At 44.9% G+C, this 21673-nt stretch overlaps 2 long non-coding RNA genes across 2 annotated transcripts in view; both read right to left on the bottom strand.

Annotated features, from left to right (window-relative positions):
- Positions 1-21673, bottom strand: part of LOC134287712 (uncharacterized) — a 582424-nt gene that overhangs the window by 222049 nt on the left and 338702 nt on the right. The gene's annotated exons all lie outside the window — the stretch shown is intronic.
- Positions 12948-13478, bottom strand: LOC134289048 (uncharacterized). Its single transcript, XR_009998230.1, has 3 exons — positions 13221-13478; positions 13067-13145; positions 12948-13006 (listed from the first exon to the last, which is right to left on the bottom strand). It is a non-coding gene; the product is annotated as an uncharacterized LOC134289048 (long non-coding RNA).

Raw genomic sequence — 21673 nt, 5'->3', positions numbered from 1 at the left:
CTAGTAATTTTGGTAGGTAGGTGTGAATTACGCGCGTCGCTACATTTAACCAGTGACTTCCAGAATTCGCATTTCGCACCCAACCAGCGACGAACCCCTCACCCGCCACCAACGAAACAGATTCACCCGTGTAGGTAGCCGTGTTGCATTGCAGCAGAGCTGCGAACTGAGAGATGTCTGCTGCGACCGGCAAACATCAAACTGACTTATTGACGACTCTGGCTGATGAATACGGTTGCTCAACGAGAAAGGCGCCACCACGCACCGTGGCGTACCACCAATCGAGTTGATTGCTTTGGGAACATCCACGCGTGCTGCGTCGTAGGGGAGAGTGTTCCAAAAAGGTCCGATAACAAGTATGAGATCCATGATAAGGGAATGGAACCCATCTTTTGCATAATACTCCCGTTTTCATCTTATCGAAAACAAGTCTAATAAGCTCAAATTGTTATGATTTTTTTTAAATTTTGTATTCTTTGTTGAACATTCATGATAACAAAAAAAAAACTAATTAATCCACCTAGCGGTGATGGCACCTTTTTCGTGCCTTCGGAAAACTCATTTCAACAAAACTCAAGTGACATGTTGATGAATACTTAGAATATTCTTTAAGCTAGTGTTGATGAATTCGACGTGAAGTTAACGCCAAATAATGATTTATGTGAAATTTGCAAAACCAATATAAAAACATGAGTTTTCACGAAAACGTTATTTCGTTTTTTGTGCTTCGATTTGCTGTTAATTGTTGTACGTTATATCGAAGTAAACTGTATGCTATATCGTATTGGCACGGTAAAGGCTGGGTATGCTGCGCAATTCAAATCCCATTGTGATCCACTAGCCTCTGCCCAGCAACTCCTATCCCTACCTCCACGCGGTACCGGCCGGAAACTATGAGCAACCTTAGGGAAGATCGGGTAACCAACCCCGGTGGGAACTTTGGTCGTAGGCTGACAGGGAAGGGGGGTGTGCTTCGGCAAACCTGAGCGTCTGTTCTCCAGGAGGAGCGGCTCACAACAGCGTCTTATCCCCATGTTAGGGGCGGCTGATCTACGTCCGAGTGCCAGGGAAGGACTCTAAGCTCAACTGTGCACTATGGTCCTCCGGAAAGTAGGGGGTTGGTGTCAGACCCTACGAGCCAGCCGTAAAAAAAACCATTGTAACGGAAAATTAGCAACAGAATAATACGAACTGATACCAACGGCAACGACCCCAGCGAACAAAAAGGACTTGCGATTGGAAATTCGGTACGTGGAACTGCCGATCTCTCAACTTCATTGGGAGCACCCGCATACTCGCCGATCTACTGAAGGACCGCGGGTTCGGCACCGTAGCGCTGCAGGAGGTGTGTTGGACAGGATCCATGGTGCGAACGTTTAGAGGTAATCATACTATCTACCAGAGCTGCGGCAACACACGCGAGCTGGGAACAGCTTTCATCGTGATGCATCGATATGCAGAGACGCGTGATCGGTTGGTGGCCGATCGACGAAAGAATGTGCAGGTTGAGGATCAAGGGCCGATTCTTCAACTTCAGCATAATAAACGTGCACAGCCCACACTCCGGAAGTACTGATGATGACAAGGACGCATTTTACGCGCAGCTCGAACGCGAGTACGACCGCTGCCCAAGCCACGACGTCAAGATCATCATAGGAGATTTGAACGCTCAGGTAGGCCAGGAGAAGGAATTCAGACCGACGATTGGTAAGTTTAGCGCCCACCAGCAAACAAACGAAAACGGCCTACGACTCATTGATTTCGCCGCCTCCAAAAATATGGCCATACGTAGCACCTTTTTCCAACACAGCCTCCCTTATCGTTACACCTGGAGATCACCACAGCAGACGGAATCTCAAATCGACCACGTTCTGATTGACGGACGACACTTCTCCGACATTATCGACGTCAGGACTTATCGTGGCGCCAACATCGACTCCGATCACTATCTGGTGATGATCAAACTGCGCCCAAAACTCTCCGTCATCAACAATGTACGGTACCGGCGACCGCCACGGTACAACCTAGAGCGACTGAAACAACCGGATGTCGCCTCAGCATACGCGCAGAATCTCGAGGCCGCGTTGCCAGACGAGAGCGAGCTCGATGAGGCCCCTCTAGAGGACTGCTGGAGTACAATGAAAGCAGCCATCAACGACGCAGCCGAGAGCACCATCGGGTACGTGGAACGGAATCGATGGAACGAATGGTTCGACGAAGAGTGCAGAACGGTTTTGGAGGAGAAGAACGCAGCAAGGGCGGTAATGCTGCATCAAGGGACTCGACGGAACGTGGAAGGTTACAAACAGAAGCGGAAACAACAGACCCGCCTCTTTCGGGAGAAAAAGTGCCGCCTGGAAGAAGCGGAGTGTGAAGAAATGGAACTGCTGTGCCGTTCCCAAGAAACACGGAAGTTCTATCAGAAGCTCAACGCATCCCGCAACGGCTTCGTGCCGCGAGCCGAAATATGCAGGGATAAAGACGGAGGCCTCTTGACGGACGGACGTGAGGTGATCGAAAGGTGGAAGCAGCACTTCGATCAGCACCTGAACGGCGTGGAGAACGTATGCACGGAAGCCCACGGCAACGGAAGAAACGACGACGCCAGTGCAGCGGAGGACGGAAATGAACCAACTCCCACGCTGAGGGAAGTTAAGGATGCCATTCACCAGCTCAAAACTAACAAAGCAGCTGGTAAGGATGGTATCGCAGCATCAAGATGGGCCCAGAAAAGTTGGCCACCTGTCTTCATCGGCTGATAGTCAGGATCTGGGAAACCTAACAGCTACCAGAGGAGTGGAAGGAAGAGGTAATCTGCCCCATTCACAAGAAAGGCGACCATTTGGAATGTGAGAACTTCAGGGTGATCACTATTTTGAATGCTGCCTACAAAGTGCTATCCCAGATCATCTTCCGTCGTCTGTCACCTAAAACGAATGAGTTCGTGGGAAGTTATCAAGCTGGCTTCATCGACGGCTGATCGACAACGGACCAGATCTTTACCGTACGGCAAATCCTCCAGAAATGCCGTGAATACCAGGTCAAAACGCATCACCTGTTCATCGACTTCAACGCGGCATACGACAGTATCGACCGTGCAGAGCTATAGAGAATTATGGACGAAAACGGCTTTCCTGGTAAGCTGACTAGACTGATTAAAGCAACGATGGACGGTGTGCAAAACTGCATAAGGGTTTCGGGTGAACTATCCAGTTCATTCGAATTTCGCCGGGGACTGCGACAAGGTGACGAACTCTCATGCCTACTCTTCAACATCGCTCTGGAAGGTGTGATGCGACGAGCCGGGCTCAACAGCCGGTGGAACGATTTTCGCAAATTCTGGTCAATTTGTGTGCTTTGCGGACGACCTGGACATTATCGCTAGAACATTTGGAACGGTGGCAGAGCTGTACACTCGCCTGAAACGCGAAGCAGCAAAGGTCGGACTGGTGGTGAATGCCTCAAAAACAAAGTACATGCTGGTAGGCAGAACCGAACACGACCGGATCCGTCTGGGTAGTAATGTTACGATAGACGGGGATACTTTCGAGGTGGTGGAGGAATTCGTCTACCTCGGATCCTTACTGACGGCTGACAACAACGTGAGCCGTGAAATTCGGAGGCGCATCATCAGCGGAAGTCGGGCCTACTACGGGCTCCAGAAGAAACTGCGGTCGAAAAAGATTCATCCACGCACCAAATGCACCATGTACAAAACGCTAATAAGACCGGTGATCCTCTACGGGCACGAGACATGGACCATGCTCGAGGAGGACCTACAAGCACTCGGAGTTTTCGAGCGACGCGTGCTAAGAACGATCTTCGGCGGTGTGCAGGAGAACGGTGTGTGGCGGACAAGGATGAACCACGAGCTCGCTGCACTTTACGGCGAACCCAGCATCCAGAAGGTGGCCAAAGCCGGAAGGATACGGTGGGCAGGGCATGTTGCAAGAATGCCGGATAACAACCCTGCAAAGCTGGTGTTTGCAACGGATCCGGTTGGCACAAGAAGGCGTGGAGCGCAGAGAGCACAATGGGCGGACCAGGTGGAGCGTGACTTGGCGAGCATTGGGCGCGACCGAGGATGGAGAGCGGCAGCCACAAACCGAGTATTGTGGCGTACTATTGTTGATTATGTCTTGTCTTAATGATGTTGAACAAATAAATGTATGTATGTATGTATATCGTATTCGCTATATCGAAGGTTCGTTATATCAAAGATTGCCTGTATCTCACTTTCATACGCTTAACAAAAACCCATTTTATGGCATCAGAAATCATATTCTTTATGTGGCTTTGTTGTTTAAGCGTTAAACTCTTAAAAAAAAGTTGCTATCTTGAATTCTTAACCGCAATTTTGGATTTAAGTAAACTAACTTGGATGTTCTGGTTACCATTTTTGGACTTCACACTTCTTCCCCATACCAGATATACCAATATTGCATGGGCTTAGAGCCTAAAATTCCATCAAACAACCGCCATCTTGAATTTTAGACCGCCATCTTGGATATTATGATCGCTATTTTTTGGACTCCGGACCGGAAATCTTCTACATTTCAAATATATCAATATATCATAATTTTAGGTTCCAATCAGTCACCATTTTAAATTTTGAGACGCCATTTTGAATATTTTGGTCGACATTTTTTAACTTCGGTCATCTTCCTCATACCAAATAATCCCATATTGCATGGTTCTTGAGCCTAAAACTCCATTAAACAGCCGCCATCTTTAATTTGGAGCCGCCATCTTGGATTTAGCCCACCATTTTGACTTCGGACATCTTCCTTATACCAGATATACCCATATTGCATGGTTATAGTACAGACAAACAGACGTAACTCTTAAAGTAAATTCCTCAAAAACTTTTGCCCGGTGTCCTTTTCATGAGCCCACTGCCACCTGTTGGTAGAACCGCGAGCGACAATGTGGCCATGATGGATTTTGATTTGACGTTTATCTAACACGCACACTACTAAACAAAGCGCCTGAAATTTTTGTTTGCATCATACAGCAACGTGTACACTGGCAAACGTCAAAGCGATGGAACACTAGCGCATCTGGTAGAAGGATCGCGCAAATCAAATTAAATTTGAATTAATCGTTAAATGCATGTCCCAAGTCGTTTTGAAGAGTGTTACGTCTGTTTGTCTGTGGTTATAGGGCCTAAAACTCCAACATGGCGTCTGTATCTTGAGTTTTGAGCCACCATCTTGGATTTTAGACCGCCATCTTGGATTTCAGATTGCCATCTTGGATATTCCGATCTATCCATTTTTGGACTCCAGACATGTTTCTGATACCATCTTGAATTTTGAGCTGACATCGTGGAAGTGCTGGTCTCCAGTGTTGATTTCCGCACAAAATTCGTCAACTATGCTAAATGCTAAAGATTACGAAAATCACCGCAGTTTGATGTGTCGCATGATGAGGCTTGATTCAGTTTTATATACGGTCAGTTCTACCGGTGCTGGTCCAGATCACTGAAATGGCCATAACTCCGGAACATCTTGACCGATCCGGACCATTTTCAATAGCAAACAATACGGTAAAATTCCGGTTCGATTCGAGCTATAATCCGAAAAATTGGTCAATGGGAAGTGCCTTAAAATGGGCGCACAGACATACATACATTCACACATACAGACATCATCTCAATTCGTCAAACTGAGTTGATTGGTATATGTAGCTTGACCCTCCGAATCTTCTATTGAAAATTATTTTTAGTGCACATATAGCCTTTCAGTTTACTTTAGTGAACGAGAAAGACAAAAATGAAAACATTTGGTGCTTCAAACATCTGTTTTTGTAAAAGGATGACCATAGGGGCTGTTAAACTTTTTCGAAGTCCGAGCGAAGCGCGACTCGACTGAAATTTTATTCATGTTATCAAATTGGCAGATTCACAATATTTAGTACTTACAATTAAGTTTTCCAATGATGACGCACAAATAACCTATAATAGCCACTAAGCGAACTGGTGATGGGAACCTATATGTTTCAAAGGACAGCATAAATACTTTAATCTGGTCCGAAGTTACTGCTACTTACGGTTAGCACCTGATCGTAAATTCGCACCGGTAACGAATCGCTCTCCACCATAAACTAAAGCGTAATTGATACTCAATGACTGCAAATCGTATATAGGTTTAGGTACAAATCATCGGTACTAGCTAATCGAATTCATGAAATTTATGTTATTTACCTGTATGATTGCTTAAACATATATGGTAATACAGTAGGCAATTACTAGAGAATAGTTTTACTATAAGTAGTCCAATAATAGCGTAAAGTTTAAGGAATATATCGGTTATTTAGAAAGATCACTATTTTGTGGCAACAACGTGTAGCAATTCTTTGTGATTTATCCATATAGGTGCGATCTGTCAGATCGCTTACTATTGTCTTATTGATATGTAGTAGACCAACCGTCGATCCAAAGGGCCTATCCGACCCGTGCGTTAACACCCCGACCCGTAGGGCCTCACTGTTTGGTGGCCTTACTATCCTCCAGCACGTCCAGAAGTGCGACTTTGATCGCAGGTCGTTGAAATATTCCTGACTCAGTCTTGACATCTACTTTGCGTACCTGACCATCGACGCCTGGGTACGTCTTTGTAACTCGTCCACGAAGCCATCCATTGCGTACGGTTTCATCTACGATAACCACGAGATCACCTTCTTGAAGAGCACGTACATCTCCGAACCACTTTGTTCTCCTCGCAATAGTTGGTAGATAGGACTTGATCCAGCATTGCCAGAACCGGTCCAACAGGCACAGCATTACTCCCCAATTCGTGCGCTGTGAAATCGGTTGATTGATGGGGATTCGTGCCAGAGTGTTGCTGCCACTAGAGCTCATCAACAGGAAACTATTTGGGGTGAGAACTTCTTGACCAGGAAACTCCAGTGGAACAAACGTGAGGGGACGAGAATTGACAATCATTGAGGCCTCGGCGAGCAGTGTCAGAAGTCCTTCGTCGTCCAGCTTGTCGTGGCACGCCAGAACCTTGAGTGCATCTTTAATGGAGCGAACTTTTCTCTCCCACACACCACCCATGTGTGGAGCTGACGGTGGGTTAAAATGCCATTCTGTTTCAGCATTGGTAAAGGTTCCAGCAATTGCGAGATTAATCGACTTTATTTCAACAGCTAATTCTCTAGCTGCTCCTCGAAAATAAGTGCCATTGTCGCTAAAGAAGTTTTGGGGAGCTCCTCGCTTGTCGACAAATCTGCGAATAGCCATCTTGCAGGACTGGATCGTCAAAGAATGCACCACCTCAAGGTGTACCGCTCGTATGGTGAGACAGGTAAAGATCGCTACCCATCTTTTAACACTACTGCGTCCCTGCTTCACCGGAAGTGGCCCAAAATAATCAATACCAGTGTGGGTGAACGGGCGTACATATGGCATAACCCGCGGCTGCGGCAATGGCGCCATTCTGGGTGCTTGAGGTTCGGCCTTGTATATTCGGCACCACATGCACTCTTTGATGACCCTCTTCACCACTGATGGAACCTTGGCGATATAGTAGAGTTGTCTCAGCTCGTTCACAACGGTCTCCGTATTGGCATGACCGTATTTAGCATGGAAACGCAGTATCAGCAACTCGGTGACACGGTGACATTTGGGCAGAATTATTGGATTCCGAAAATTGTATGGGTAATACGCTGCCTTCGGGTCGATTCTGCTCTCCATTCTCAATAGTCCTTGTTCGTCGAGGAAAGCTGATAGTTTGGCCAATGGGCTGGACTTAACTAGGCGACCAGTTTTGGTTGGTGATTTGACATTTTTCAATGCTGCTATTTCCTCCTCGAAAGCCTGAACTTGGACAATCCGCCACAACCCTTGTTCAGCCGACACGTAGTCTTGATGCGTCAACATTGTTATGCGAGATTTAGTTGGAACACGTTGTTTTGCCGAGCAACGGTTAACGAAATGGTATAAGTAAGCTAAGGATTTGACGACATCCTCCCAGCGCGAGAACTTATTGAAATGTATTACCGTATCCTTCGTCATATCCTGGTGTACGTTCATCCTTCTCAATTCGTCCGTTGGTTCACCCACAATAGGTTTTTTCACAGGCCATTCACTTTCTGGTTTCCAAAGGAAATCTGGTCCACTGTACCATTTGCTTTGTACGTCGAAGCTGGGACCGCTGCCCCACTTGGTTGCCTCGTCTGCAATATTCAGCCGGGTGGGAACCCAGCGCCATTCTTCCACGGATGTTTCGGCTAGGATTTCCGTAGTTCTGAACTGCACGTAGGGACGGTACTTACGTGGGTCGGCACGTAACCATGCCAGAAGAACAGTCGAATCAGTGTGAAAATACCGCTTTGTAATCTCCAGCGAATGGTTCTCCAAGACGCTTCTCATAAGCCGAACGCCGATAACTCCTGCATTCAACTCGTTTCTGGGAATGGATTGAGGTCGTAATGGAGTTACCTTTGCCTTTGCAGCTACCAGTGAACATCGAGGTGCTCCTCGGTCAATTATACGGAAGTATGCGACACTACAGTAAGCCAGCTCGCTTGCATCCACGAAAATGTGCAGCTGTAGAGAACTGTAGCTTTGCTGTTCATAATCGGGAAAATAACAACGAGGAATTTGTACTCGTTGCAAGTCGGGAAATAATCTGATCCAACGTTTCCAGTCCTTGAAGTCCCTATCGTCAATGGAATCGTCCCAACCGATGCCAGATCTCCAGATGTTCTGAATCAGAATTTTACCGTGTATCGTGAAGCAAGCAATAAGTCCAAGCGGGTCGAAAAGACTCATTACAACGCGTAACACTTGCCGTTTAGTGGGCACCGTTTCGTCAGATAGGAGTGGAAGGAGGTTTGCATGGAGTTGAACGGTAAATACAAACAAGTCCTGATTCGGTTCCCACAACATGCCGAGGACACGTTCGGCCATCGTCGACTTTTCTGCGGTGAAGCTCTTTGTCGTTTGAAACGTTTCTTGACTGTTTTCAGCCCCGACCCGTTCAAGGATTTGCTGAGCGTTGGAGTGCCAGTTCCGGATTTCAAATCCGGCTTTGCTGTGGACCTCACGAACTTCTACCGCCAACTGGACAGCTTCTTCGAGGGTATCTCGGCTGTCTAAATAGTCGTCCACATATGTGTTCTGTATAATGGCTCTCGCTGCCTCGGGGTAATCCTTCTCGTACTCCACTGCATTTAAATTTTTCGCATATTGAGCTGAACACGGTGAGCAGGTAGCTCCGAATGTAGCCACGTCCATCACATACACGTCCGGGGTGGATTCGGGGTTAGCACGCCACAGAAATCTCTGTGATTGTCTGTCCTCCTTCCTGATGCGCAGCTGATGAAACATCTGCCTGATATCGCCTGTTATAGCGTACTGCCTTTGACGAAACTGGCAGAGAACTGACATGAGTGGAGTCAGTAAATCCAGTCCGGTTAGGAGCATGGAATTCAAAGAAATTCCTTTAACGCTTGCAGCTGCATCCCACACAATTCGTAGCTTTTCGGGTTTGCGTGGATTACGAACAATTCCAATCGGCAAATACCAAACGCGTCTTGGATCAGACTCTTGCAACTCTTCCTTGGTAGCCTTGTGGGCGTATCCCTGGTCCTGATAATCAGCTATCTGAGCCTCGACGTTTATTCGGAGTTCCGGGTCTGATTGTAGCCGACGTTCTAGACATTTGAGTCTTCGTTCCGCCATACCGTAGCTTTCTGGGAAGTGCACGTCATCACTCCTCCATAGTAATCCAGTTTCAAACCGGCCGGATTCTGTTCGCCGAGTAGTCTCTTGCAGTATCCGTCTAGCTCGCTCGCCCTCTTTTGATTCTGGGGTTGATGAAGCGGTTATGCCAAGGTGTTCCACATCAAAAAAATGTTTCACAAGATCGTGAAGACGTTGATCAGCAGAGCAGTCGCACACGTGAACCATCATACGGTTGTAGGCATGGCTTCCGCGTTGTCCACCGAAGATAGTCCAACCCAACTTTGTCTTGATGGCCACTGGTTCTTCATCTCGTCTCTCTCGCTTCTTCAATGGCAACTTCAGTCGCGCATTATCTGCACCAATCAAAATCCGTGGAACTGCGTCGGTGTAGCTCTGGATTGGTAGACCACGCTGATGTGGGAAATGCACCGAAAGCTCAGTGTAGTTTAAACTTTGCCGAGGCAGGCCTAGGTTGTCCACGGTTTGTACTTGTGACAACAAATGTTGAGTGGTTCCGTCACCTGATATACAGACTTTAACTCGTTTGGATACAGATTCTTTACGTGTGACGTCGCTGGTCCATTGCAAACAAAGCGAGCTCTCTTCTCCATCCAGGTCGAGCATGTCGGCGATACTACTTTCGAGGAGCGTTACGTTCGAGCCGTCGTCAAAGAAGGCGAAGGTCGTAACCGACTTTCCGTTATGGGACAGTGTCACAGGAAGTATTTTGAAAAATGTGCCATGTTGTTGGCTGCGATGAGTGGTGACGACTCCTGACGAACCAGGCCCCTTAGGTCCTGAGGGGGCCGGTTTCGGTTTCCCCGGATGCAACAATTTATGGTGCATATCTCCGCAGCCGTCCATACCACAAGGCTGTGAGGTTCTACACGGCCATTTACCATGGCACGTTAAACATCTCTGGCACATGTTTCGTTGCTCCACCAGTCTCCACCGTGCTATAATCGTCAGTGAACTGAATTTGTCGCAGTTCTTAATTCTATGAGCGCCACTTTGGCACATCAAGCACAGCTTTTGCTGCATCTCGGGCTTCGTTCTCGATGAACTTCTGGTATCGACTTCAGTAGAATGCGTGTGGACATATCCGCTTTTCTCCTTTTTCTTGCCAGACCGGACCACATCGTCTTGAGGGTTGGATTCGAAAGGCATTGCAACTTGACAAGCGGCTGTCTTCATCGACGAAACGAAATCGCTGAACGCTTTCAACGTGACTTCAGGAATTCGCTGGGTATGTAGACCCCAATCCAATCGAATACTTGGAGGAAGCTTACCGACCAGTTCCGTTAGAAGCATGGGGTTGGAAAGATGGGCTTGCAAATTGGCGGCTTCTATGTAGGTAACGAGATTGCGCACCTCGCGCCCGAACGTAATTAGCGTGTCTAATTTATTAAGGTTTGGAGCAGGCGCGTTCCTGATTTTGCTCATTAAGCAATGCACCAACTGATCCGGACGGCCACATTCATCGCGTAGTGTGTTGATTATCTCGGGGATTGCCTCCGGCAGAGTTAAGATGCTATGTACCTTTTCCCTGGCCTTCCCGACCAAGCACTTCTGCAACCTTGCAAGGTTCTCGTCCGGCTGTATGCCGCACATCGATGTCGTAGACTCAAACGCACTCAAAAACATGGGCCATTCTAACGGATCCCCGGAAAATTTCGGTAATTCCCGGGAAACCACATGGCGAGCGGCCAATTGCTGTGGGTTTATTATTCCGGCGAATGAATTCTGCACCGGGTACTGTGGCTGCCAGTACGGTTGTTGCCAGTAGGATGGCATTGGCTGCTGGTACCACGAATGAGACGCTGGGTCACTCTGTGACAGTTGCGGTGGAGCTACGTAGCACGACGGTTGGGGAGGAATCCTGTTTGGCGGCGCGGGCATGTGGCCAACATCAGCTGAAGCATCTCGGATGATCGGTTGCGAAGAATTCAGCCAAGAACGAGGTGGGTCTCCGTTGCCGGGATGTCTCGAGAAACCAACTCGATGCTCCATTACTCTAGGCTGGTTAGCGTGAAGCGAAGGCATCGTCGAACCCGAGGGGTCTACCGGAGGCGGAGGTAACTGGTGGCTGCTAGATGTGTTGATGGGAGGAAGAATTGACGTTGTCATCGGAGGAAGCGATGGCTTAATCGGGCAAAGCGATGGTTTCAGGTTGTCCACCGGGCATACTGGCGGCATCCTCGATGCCGTTCTTAACGAACCCTCTGTCGAAGCGAGTTCCTGCGCCATTGTGCCTAACGAATATATCGGAGGTGGTGCTGGCAACGCGGGATAATATGACACTGACTTGCTCATTGGTGCCGGTTGAGACTGAGGATGAACTGCACCCAACACATTTGGCAAGTGCGACGAATCCGGTTCCGCAATACACGACGAATTCACAAGCGGAAATGATGTCTCCGGTATTCCAGAGGGTTTGGTTGGGGGAAGCAGGTGCTTCGGTATGCCCAACGGTGTGTTGGAAGAGAGATGACTTACTTGTTCGTTCGTGGGAGTCACAGACGGCTGTTGATGATCGGTAGGCCGTTCGTGTTGCGAGGTTTGGGTGTTAAGAGGCGGCGGAAGAATTTTCGTCGTGGCTCCGGTTCCTACCTGACCCGTGAGTATTGGGGTAGAGGTTTTGCCGGTTTGCGGCGGATGATTCTCAATCGCTCTGTTTGCTATTGTAAAGTCCTGCTCAGCCACCCAAGTTCCTACTCTGCTCCGTCGGCTGCGATGACTCTCGTGACTTCTAAGGCTGCCACCTACCGATTGCCTAGCCTCGATTTCGGTTTCTAGCTGATGCTTCGCAGCTAGGAACTCCCTTTCTCTGTCGGCTTGCTCCTTGCGTATTTTGTCCTCTAGCGCCTTGGCCTCCTCAAGCTGCTTCAATCGTAGCCGTGCGCTGGATGCATTCGAGTTCTCGGATCCAATCGTGCCGCAAAACGTCGAGCAGTTGGGGCAACGCCACGAGCGATCACAGATAGAAGCTTGCACGCCGGCACAGCTAAAATGCCACCAGCCGTTGCATTTGTCGCAGGCCACCATATCCTCTGCGTTATCGGGACGGTTGCAACTCTTGCAACTATGTGTGCCTTCCTGCATAGTGGGGTTAGGGTTCGATGCGCTCATCATGACTCGTTAATTTCGAGGTTGTTAAACTTTTTCGAAGTCCGAGCGAAGCGCGACTCGACTGAAATTTTATTCATGTTATCAAATTGGCAGATTCACAATATTTAGTACTTACAATTAAGTTTTCCAATGATGACGCACAAATAACCTATAATAGCCACTAAGCGAACTGGTGATGGGAACCTATATGTTTCAAAGGACAGCATAAATACTTTAATCTGGTCCGAAGTTACTGCTACTTACGGTTAGCACCTGATCGTAAATTCGCACCGGTAACGAATCGCTCTCCACCATAAACTAAAGCGTAATTGATACTCAATGACTGCAAATCGTATATAGGTTTAGGTACAAATCATCGGTACTAGCTAATCGAATTCATGAAATTTATGTTATTTACCTGTATGATTGCTTAAACATATATGGTAATACAGTAGGCAATTACTAGAGAATAGTTTTACTATATGTAGTCCAATAATAGCGTAAAGTTTAAGGAATATATCGGTTATTTAGAAAGATCACTATTTTGTGGCAACAACGTGTAGCAATTCTTTGTGATTTATCCATATAGGTGCGATCTGTCAGATCGCTTACTATTGTCTTATTGATATGTAGTAGACCAACCGTCGATCCAAAGGGCCTATCCGACCCGTGCGTTAACAGGGGCATTGGCTGAATAACTCACACCCTAGTAATAAAAAAACGAATCGTGATGAAACAATGATGTTAAGAATTCAGCCCTGAATAAGATTCCAACATATGGATCAAAACGTTGGCAATGAGATAAGAATATCAACGATTTTCTTTGACTGAAAGCTGAAATCCCTCGAGAAATAAGTTCACAATTCAGCTTTTTCATTGGATGTTTGCGCCACCTCATCTTACAGATCAGAGTATGTTTTCCTTGTTATATGAGTCACAGGCGTGGATCTGGTGTGATGGTTAAAGCGCGTGCCTTTTAAGGTACACCGGGGCAAGTTGAAACGGGTGGGGCAAGATGAAACAGCGGGTTAAAATGATGTTTTCTAATGATGATAAACAGTTTGATCGTCATAACACATAGTTTTTGATTCAAACAATCTTTTAGCGAAGGAAAAATTTCTAAATTGTATTGAAATCTATTTCAAAACTTCGTGTTTCATCTTGCCCCACCCGTTTCAATTTGCCCCGGTGTACCTTACACCGAGAAGCTGGGATCGAATCCCATTCCGGACAAACTCACAAAATTTAAACTCTTCCTTCCTTGAAGCGTTGGTGCCTGGATAAAGTAGCCTACGGCTGAAAATCTCGTTAATACAGATAAAAAAACAGACATTTTAGCATATGAAGTCCACTATTGGTTCAGATTCTCCATATTCAAAGATCCAATCTTATAAACCTTTAATTAAGAGCAAAAAATCGAATTAAATTCTCAAAAGATACACATTGAAGTACTCTCCCCTACATCCTGCTCGGGTCCCCGTTAATCTTCAACATTCGTCAACTCTTCACCACCACTGGCTGTCAGAGAATATGCGGGGATGTCGACGACCTTGACTTAGTCGGTAGCACGCATCTTGTTTGCTGTGCTGCTGTGCTGTTACTACATATGAGAGAGGATGGTGCGCGAATACCTACTCTCACACGAGAGCGGGGTGACGTTTGTCTCAAAACGCGTGAGGCTATACAGTCATGTCTCCTGTCACGCGGTTCAGTAGCTTGTTCTGTATTTTTTTTTTGCTGGTATGCGTTTTGCTTGCTTGATTGACCGCCCGTTGCTTGATTGAGCAAAGAACCTACACACCAAAAATCGATTGAGGGTTTCAGCAAAATTTTGCTGAATTTTGCCGAGCTGAAGGCTTCAGCAAAAATTTTGCTGAAAATTCAGCAAAATTTTGCTGATTTGTTCAATAAACTCTGCTGATCACCAGTAACGTTTTGCTGAAATTCAGCAAATTTTGCTGAAAGTTCAGCAAAAAATTTTGCTGGACCCTTCAGCTCGGCAAAATCCAGCAAAATATTGCTGTAAGCGTTTAGTGTGTATGGGATAGTTGCTCGGAACTAACAAGCATCTACAGAGTGTTATTGGTGATGTTCTATTTTTAAACTGGAAGGCGTCTGTTACGTCAGGTTGCAGGACAATGTGGAAAAGAAGAAGAGAGCTATGATTGCAATTGCATTCCAACGGCAGACCGTTGAGTCCTCTGCGCTTTCACAAGCTTATGCTGCGGTATCGAAGTATTTTCGGGTAAAGTTATATGACAGAGGGTTCACGTTGGTGCGTGGAAGCCAGGCGTAAGGTGATAGATTGTGTGATGATTATTCTGAAGGTGATAAGACAGCTCTCCAGTGCTTGAATCTGAGTGAAAATGAAAAATACGACCAGTTATCAGCGCCAGCAACCACTACGAAGGAACAAACAAAGTGAGCAAAGAAAACCCGAACCAACTGCGACCACTGTTTCTCATCGATTGGCTGGCTTGTGAAGCAAACTGACAGGTGATCATTCATACTCACTTGCTGTAGCGAGTGTGAAGATGGGGAAATGATCTGTTGCTCAAAACTTGTAAAACAAATCACTTTGTTGGCTGTTACCGAACAGTAACATTTTGTTCGTTAATTTTGATGTGGGACGATAGGGCTACATGAAGTTAAGTTTTTCATCGCTGGATCTCCTTTTCATCGTCGGACTGAATTCAGTCCTACAACCTCCGCTACTACGCCTACGCTAACGACCGTACACCCTCCCCCCTCGCACGACAAGTAAGTGGCCCGAGGTTATCCGCCGCGTAAGCCAGGAGTTCAGTCGCTATGTTCCGGCCACGTTTTGATTGGAATTCGTACCGTCATGGAAGAAGCTGCCACCATCAACCAAACAGGAACCTTCGATCGAACGGCCAAGTGTTGATCGGACCGTGAAATTTGGATCCCCGCCTCCAGTGGTTTCCGCGCTCTCTTCGAGGGCTAGCCCGCATCACAACCCTGATTACCAGAATAAACAAATGTAAGTCATTTAAAAAAAATTAGGCTTCGTACATCCGAAACTTCTCTACCTCTGATACGCCCTAGGACCACACGCGATGCCGAGTTCTTGCAATGTTTGTTATGGAGATTGTTCTACTCCCGAATTCATCAAGAATAACGTGCTAAATGTTTCACAAATCGATTCACGAGTTGGAATAGAGGCAGTTGAAAAAACAAGCCTGAGGATCATTGCCCTAGGACCTGGGAGAAAAGAGGCCATGAGTGCCCATTTTGGAAGCGGCCGTGGCAGTGATCAGCCGCTTGGGGCTTAGGTTAGGCTCCGTCTGGGACGACGAGTACTCCCGGTGTCATAAGACGTTTCATGGAATGAGAATGTAGTGCATGACTAAAATAATCAAATTAATTTTATTTTATGTCATTTGCACTGTAATAACGGAATAAAAACCATGTATATTCACTTTTATGTATTCGCCGGCGAAGAAAAAGATTCAAAGAGCCATCATGCTGCTGAACCATCATAACACTAACAGTAACATCATAATATTACTCACTAATAGTAGCAAATTTGATTACTCATGCTCCCACTTGCCTCCGAAGCATGCTAGCCAATAAAGGAAAATAACTACGGGTCAAACAGAAACTAAATTTGCTTCGTCTGGGAATAAACGGATCATTTTTAAAGCACTGGAACGCCAGCCCGGAAACGCCACCGGTTTTCATTCCCGTTCACGTCAGAAACTTTTCTCGACACTTTGGGCATAGTATATCATATTGTGCTCGTTTTAAAATATACAAGTTCATGCAATGGCAGAGGGATAGTAAAAGGAGGACTCAAGAAGATCTAAAGGAGGGAGTAACAAACGAAGAACAAAGATGCTCTTGGAGCGTAGCAATAATAAAGAGAAACGCAGAGAGGACTTTGATGGTATTCGGAAGGATTTCAGGGAGCTTCAGAGCGTTTCATTCAATTGTGTTACGGCGTGTTACATAATACTTACAAAAAGGTTTTTAATGTTTTCAGATGCGCTTCAGGAGGTTTCAGTGGGTATGAAAGAGGATCTGAGATAAATTACAAGGACATTTCATGTGAAAAATGACGAAGCCACACCTCGAGTTTTCAAAAGCACAAATCTGAATATCCGGATGCCAGTTTACGCTGAAAAGTTTATAATTGGTCAGTGACCAATGGTCATCACCAGCGAGTTACCAATCGATAATCTTTTCAGTGCAAACCGACATTTGGTGCTTCAGATTTCGGAGTTTTGGGGTATTTCAAGGGGTGGTTTTAGGGGGTTGCAGAGACGTTTTGTTTAATATAAAGCGGTTTAAGCGGCACTGCAGTGGCTCTAAGGGGTATTCGTAGGTCGGCTACATAGGCACTTTCTTTTCAGTTTGGGAAATGAGTAGCTCTAAGGGGGTTTCTGGAGGATGTCATAGGCGTTCAAGAGTGTTTCTGGGGATTTCAAGGGTTTCAGATGGCTTTTTTGAAGCGTCATTGGGCCTTTTTTGGGAGTTTTTTAGGGTTTAAAACGGCGTTTCAAAGCATTCCAGAGCGTGCCCGGAGGTGTCTCATGATTTTTTAGAAATATTAAGGGGCGTTTTCAGGCGTTTCAGTGAGTCTCAGGATGTCTTCATGAATTTTTGAAGGGGTTCTAGACCATTTCATGCGATTTGGAGAGCGTTGCAGAGGTTCTCAGAATATTACAAGGGAGATCAAGGCATCTAAGAGGGTTGCATGATGTTTTCTGGGGCAGTTCAAGGCATTTCAGAGTATTACAATGGAGTTCAGGCATTTCAGGGTTTAGTCAGGAGCGTTTTAGAGCATTTCTGAGGGTTTCAAAGAGATTTTTGGGAGCATTTTATGGCGTAAAAAAGTAGAAGGGTTTTTAAAGACTTGTTAGAATCCCAAGATGGCCGCCACAATGGCCGACTTTGGCACCTACTCACGATTTCGAGGGCACAAATCTCTTCTTAAACAAAACCACCGCATTTGATCTTCTTATTTTAAGCTTATTACAAGTGAGCAAAAACAGAATAATAACATGCACTGTTGTTTGAAGCTTGCTTCTTAAGATTTGTGCGTTTTAAGTTCTCATGCACTCTTGAAGCGGGATTTCAAGACGTTTGTCCTTAAGGCATCTCAGGCAGCCTCAGGACATTAAAGCAGGTCTCATGTATATTCAGAAGCTTCTAAGGTTTCAGGGGGTTTCTGCAATTTTCCGGTGACTTTCAGCATGACTTTCAGGGACTATATAGCCAGCATTAAAAACCAAAACTACTCGTCAAATTTATTAAATGGTCCTAAAAAACTTCGAAACTCCTCTGAAACCCACAGAAGCCTACCTGAAGCCCTTCTGAAGCCCGATTCAACGTTCGTGAAACCCCATTAAACATTTTGAAATTTTGCTGGAGTTCCAAGGGCCTCCCTAGAACGCCCCTGATACCCCTTGAAACACCTCGAAAGGTCTTAAGGTGTCAGGCCATTCAGCAAAAGGCCATTCGGCCGAAGGTCATTAGGCCGAATGGTCATCAGGCCAAATGGTCATTGGGTCTTCTTCTTGCCGTAACGTCCCCACTAAGACAGAGCCTGCCTCTCACGTCCTAAAACCTATCTGAAACCTCTCTGATTCCACCAACCTACCAAAATGCCCCTCAAAATCCACTAAAATTTCCTGTAAATACTTTAAGAGGACTCGCTACATCAACACAATCTTCCGTCATTGCTTTACTGCTATCAAGATATAAATCTCAGATTCTACTGCGTATTATGAACTAGAGTTTGGATCATTTCCTTGCTCACTTGTTGTGCACAATCGACCCAAGTTTCAACTACATCAGTGCAGTAAAAACCGAAATCTATACCTTCAAAATCGTGAGGCATGTCGTGGGAAAGAGAAGAAGCAATAGGGAAAACAACCATTCAAAATCCCCTGGAACCCCCAGGAATGCCCCTGCAAGCCATTAAAACACTCCTGAAACCTCCTGGCCCCCATTCTATTGACTTTCTCGAACATTTCTTGAATACCTTCTTAGTACAATTTGAAATCAGAAGCAATTCAGCTTACGTCAACTTAGTTCTCTCGTTTGAGCGCTGACTTTGAGCCTTAATAATTGAGAATTTCAAAATGATCAAAAAATCGAATGTAACAATTTCCTCAAATATGACAATCGGGTGTCCTTGAATCTTCTTTGGTTTGATCTTCATTTTTATAAAAAGTGTATTGTACAGTCTCCAGTTAGCCTAGTGGTTAAGGCTATGGATCGCCAATACGGAGACGGCGGGTTCGATTCCAGTTTCGGTCGGAAAAAACTTCTCGACTCCCTGGGCATTGAATATTATTGTACTTTCCTCACAATTGAGGGGCCCGGAATCAAAGGGGTGTAAGTGACCATGTCGATTTTGAGCTGAGCATATCATCAAATTCTTCAGATTTCAAGCTTTCAGAAACTTTATTAAGATTGTTTCTACGATATTAATAAATCAGAGAAAATTAGGATGATTTTGAAGCTCGATACATTTTGTATGGGATGAAAAATTGGTCGAAAACTTTAAACCTATTTTACTCGAAAGTGGTTTTTTGTCACTTACATCCCTTTGCTTCTAACCTCCTCAATTAATAACTGTGGAAGTGCTCAAAGAACACTAAGTTGAAGCGAGGAAGGCCAAGCCCCAGTGGGGAAGTAAAGCCAAAAAGAAGAAGATTGTACAGTATGCGATTCTCAATTGATCTTTAAAAAAACCTCTTTTTATAATCTGTTTTATTCATACACATCTCTAGTTTATGCACCCCCAGTTTATGGCATGGAAATAGGTTTCAGTGTGTTAAGCAAAGAGCTACAATTTAATATACATAAAATGTTACTAGATTTGTTTTATTCGGATGAGCCACTGGAATCAGTATTGACTACAACATGCAAATAAGTAAATGATTAGGAAACTGGTGAATTGTGATGAAATCACAATTTTGAAACACAAGTTTAATAGCGAAGAAAATCGGATCAGTCAACCTCCATAAGATAGCACTAGTAGATAACTTTCAAATATGTTTGAACTTTTTGCAACTGGGATAGATATCTCATTACAAGATATAGTCGTTAAGTTTTTCTTATAAATTGCTTATTTCAAAAATAGATTAAAACTACCTTCGTAATCTTTTTTTTTTTTTTTTTGCTAGGTTTCTAGCTGCACTCTGAATAGAGTTGAAACCTCTACACTAGACCCGAAGATAGAAAAGAGTACGTAATCTTTCAGAAGCAGTTTGCCAGCCGTACGCGGAAAATGATATCCATTAAGGTGCCATGATGCATCACTAAGCTTTCGAACAAATCATCGACTTTTTGATTTTCAATGATTGTTTGCCTCGCGTTTTTAAGGTGATAAAAAACTGTCAATTCTGCAGCAATCCAGTAGAAAAAGTATTATCGTAATCACTGCGAGTGAGCATATAGGATGATACTTTTTCGTACGAATATTCGCTTTGGTGGCTGAGAATTATCACTTTGTAATTTCGAACCATATGTCCAACATGGCTGCCGATGCTGATGATGCCGTAAAAAGCCTTAAGACACTGTTGCAACTGACTCAGAAAGTTACGGTAGAAGATTGGAAAGTTTTCAATTGGTCAGTCAGGATTTGCCTATGTAGTGTTATGGTCACACGGTTTGTGTGTGTCTCCTTGTTTGATGTTGTGATATGGTTAAATATGTTTTTCTCCTCGTTAAGTCAGTTGTCGTATGTTTGTTTTTTTTTCATCGAATCAAGCAAACCCTGTATGTTAAAATATAGTCGATCCTGTGTCAAATTGTTTTCTTGATTTCGCTAATCGTTTTCTACTTGTGTTCATCTCTTGTGTCCTTAAATTGTCATCGGTCCAAAATCTACAGAAACATGTAACTTCTGAACATCTAAGAGATAATCAAAAATACGCCAAGTTGGTCAGTTGATTGCAATAAAATTTTAAAATAATAAAGATTTCATGTCAACTTTCATCCCGCCACAAATACCATTAAAAATATTCAAATTCGTTCAATTGTCCTATCGGTCCTACCTAGATGAACCATGTCAGTTTCTCAAGCGTAGCCTAGAAATGTCAACCTAGTCATACACAAGTAACGTTGTTCAGTTAATATAAAGCAGTCAGTTTTTGTCCAAAATGTCACGTCGAACGCATTGACGTCAACAATGCGTTTAAGTGTTCGCACGTTAGCTTCGAATCTATCAGCACAATTAAGTGCTGCAAATCTCCTTCCCACTATTGATTCTTCGGTCGATTTTAATTACTATATTTAAAGAAAATATGACCAACTAACATTGTAAAAATTCGAAAAAGCGACTATGACATTAATAAATTACTAATCAAAATCAACCGAGAAACGTGGGAAATAGAGCCCAAACAACATTTTGAAGTCACCTGGCTGTAAAAGGTACCAAAACCTATCACAAATCCTATAATACTTTTATTAGGATTTGTAACCATCATCAAAACCTTCTCAAATCCAACTGACTTGGAACTATTGCTTGGGAATAGACTCTACTGAGCCCCGGCGGTTCCTCCTGTTTATCGAGCATGTCTGATGCATATGATCAGCCATACTCCATCTGCAGCAGCCGGTTCGTGATGAACCGTTGGAGGCGCATTAAAGTGTTTAAAAGGTGATATGTTTCACTAAAGAACACTACATTAAAATAATCAAAATGAAACTCCTTCACTTTAATACCGTCAACCCCTGCGAACTTGGCCAGCGAACTACCTTCGTAATCTTTCGACATGTTAACGTTTAAGCTCATTCATAAGGACTTATAAGATTTACATTATTTAGCACCACCTGGATTTAGCTGAAAACTGTACAAATTTGAGCTGGTCTTGTGAGCACCACTGATGGAAGAAT

The sequence above is a fragment of the Aedes albopictus genome, chromosome 2 (assembly GCF_035046485.1).
Source record: "Aedes albopictus strain Foshan chromosome 2, AalbF5, whole genome shotgun sequence".
Taxonomy (NCBI): Eukaryota; Metazoa; Arthropoda; class Insecta; order Diptera; family Culicidae; genus Aedes; species Aedes albopictus.
The sequence above is the reverse complement of the archived record's forward strand: the minus strand, read 5'-3'. Positions and strand labels throughout refer to the sequence as shown.